Source organism: Psammomys obesus, unplaced genomic scaffold (assembly GCF_907164565.1).
Source record: "Psammomys obesus unplaced genomic scaffold, mPsaObe1.curated_primary_1811, whole genome shotgun sequence".
Lineage (NCBI taxonomy): Eukaryota > Metazoa > Chordata > Mammalia > Rodentia > Muridae > Psammomys > Psammomys obesus.
The window spans coordinates 11,320-13,964 of record NW_026596190.1 but is presented as its reverse complement, the minus strand read 5'-3'; the positions used below and the strand labels follow the sequence as shown (position 1 = coordinate 13,964).

At 46.6% G+C, this 2,645-nt stretch overlaps 1 pseudogene; it reads right to left on the bottom strand.

Annotated features, from left to right (window-relative positions):
* Positions 1-1,095: 1,095 nt before the first annotated feature.
* Positions 1,096-2,003, bottom strand: LOC129667969 (melanoma-associated antigen 10-like; annotated as a pseudogene).
* Positions 2,004-2,645: the final 642 nt, after the last annotated feature.

Below are 2,645 nucleotides of genomic sequence, written 5' to 3'. Positions count from 1 at the left end.
ATTTATTTATTTATTTATTTATTTATTTATTTATTTATTTATTTATTTATTTATTTTACTTAAATCTGTCTAGGGCTAGCGCTTTGTCTGAACACTTGCTGCTCTTGCAGAGGAGAAAGGTTCAGTTTCCAGCACTGACATGGAGACTCACAACCATTTGCAACTCTGTCTCCATGGAATCTGGCACCCTCTTCTGTCCTCTGGGGACACCAGGGTCACCTGTAGTATGCTTCACATGCAGACAAAACACTAATACACACTACAAGCTCTTGAAGCTATGTTAGTGGTCAGCTCAGTCTCTCCACATGAGGGAGGCAGAAGAGGCCCTGCCTAGGAGTTAGTTCTCAGGGCTCCCACACATTCCCATGATTCCAACCTATGTGTGAGGAATCCCTTAAGGAAGGTAGAGGTAAACCGTGCCCTACATGTGCTTTGTTCATCTTTGCCTCTCTGGAGCTAGGACAGGATTCCTCTCTGTACATTTTTGGTTTCCTGTTTTGACATGATGGGGATGCAACCTTCCTGACTCTATGTGTTATCCAAGTGTCGATTCACTGAGTGACACCTCAGCCTGAGTCCTCCAGACCAAGTCCAGCACCAGCAGTGATGGCGGCTCAGAGCAGTTTTCCCTTCTCTCAGCCCTAAGTCATTCACACACTGCCCAAGAGCCTGGTCCTGGCTAAATATTTCTGAGACCCATAACTGTCTTAATTTATGCTGCCACTGACACGGGATGGTATCTTGAGAAGTATTACACATTAGATACAAGTCATTGTCATATGTTTACAAAATAATATAATTCTCCTAAAATGGATCAACAACAGTAGGCACATTACTAATGTCATTCGTAACTTAAAATAGCTAGAGCTAATGAACCTGGCAGTAAAAGCAGCAAAATTTTGTAAGAACAAGAAAACTCCAAGTTGCTCAGACAGGAAGAATGGAATGGTTCACGTTCTCCTCCCACCAGCTCTCACATGAGGGTATGGCACTTAGATCACTGACTCTGCCTGACTTGATGTTGGATGGGAACTGCCAGTGCACTAGAATGTGTGCTAGTCAGTGAAGTAGTACCATCTGCTGGGTGACTCTGTCCTAGGTCCCCTCTATCTCATCTCTCAAAGCCTCTGCATCTCTGAAGGGATAGTCTCTGGGATCCTTTTTAAAGATGCTGGGGAAAAAAAAACAAACAAACAAACAAAAAAAAAACACCTCAATATTTGCATCCTGGTGGTTTCAGCATAGGCCCGCCCTTGGACCCCACCAGAGTTCATGGCTAGGAGGATCACTGTCTGGCACCTGTCTTTATTCCAGGTACCCTTCCTGCACATAATGCTCAGTGATGAGTCTCCTGAGCTCCGTGTACATGAAATGGTCACTGCTGGCATAAATCTCCATGTTATTCAATATCCTCGACAACACCTCCTCACTGACACAGTTGTCCTCTTTGAAGATGATGCATAAGACAATTATTACCGGGCCTGTCTTGGGCCTGGACCACCATGTTGCATCCCATCATAGGTGATCCCCAGTGCAGTGACAAGACAGTAGGAGTGGACAATGGGGTTTACTACCAAAATGTCAATGCCTAACAATAGCCTCATGCAATCAGCAGCCTTAGTAAAGATCAGGTGGTAGAACGGGACATAATGTCTATTGTTCCTACCCAGTATTTCTGCCTCAGTAATCATTTGGCTCATTTGATACTTGCAAAGCAGGAACCACACCAGCCTAACTATTTTTATATTTAGGGTTTTCAATGAGGGGATCACTGAGATGGTTACTGTCCTTAAACAGTTGTGAGAACCGTTTAAGGCTCTCCGAAAACTCTGGGAAGCCAGCATTTCTCTAACAGACACATCCCCTGATGTGGTGGCAGCAGCCTCTACCTCCCCAGCCTCAGCTATGGGGACCTGGGTGCCCTCCAGTCCCCTTGCCTCCCTTTGGGCCTGAGTGATGCCCGCGGGTGGGGGGAAGCTCTGGCTGTTCTCAGTAGGATCCATGCTGATTTCCTTGGCAACACAGGCAGGACAGTCACAGGTATGAAGACTTATAGGCCTGAGAGGGAAAGGGAAAATGTGAGTATACTCTTGACAGCTGAGGCTTGGGCAGCTCGCAAATGCCCGTTACAGGATATTGTTTAGGACTGCCTTACACCCAAAGGAATCTGGTTCTGCATGTGCCTCTGAGGACCTCAAGGGAGAAGAGATGAGGCTCTCCCTGTGCGTGCCACCTCTTGCCTGAGGTAAAGTCTCCGAACAGGTTTGTTTGTGTCTAAGTTGGACCAGAAGGCAGGGGAGACACCTCCCACCTTCTGACACCTCTTGAGGGATCCCTGAATGAGGTAGCCCAATTCAGTGTGGTTCATTTGTGCTAAAAGAGTACACCACACAGATACTCATCTTGAGGAGTAGCTAGGGCTAGGAGGTTCCCTGGGATCCCGGTGTCCAGTTTCTTTAAGGCAAGAGGCTATTTCTGTGGAGAGAAAGAATAGGAGAGGGGAAGGAATCCATGCCATGTGACTGCATTTTCCCACAGCCCTCAACAAGGGAAATAGGTAGTAAGTATGCTGTGTGTGTGGTTGAAGGGAATATCTTAACTCTCACCATGTGCCTTCACAGACCTGACCCTCCCTCACATGACCT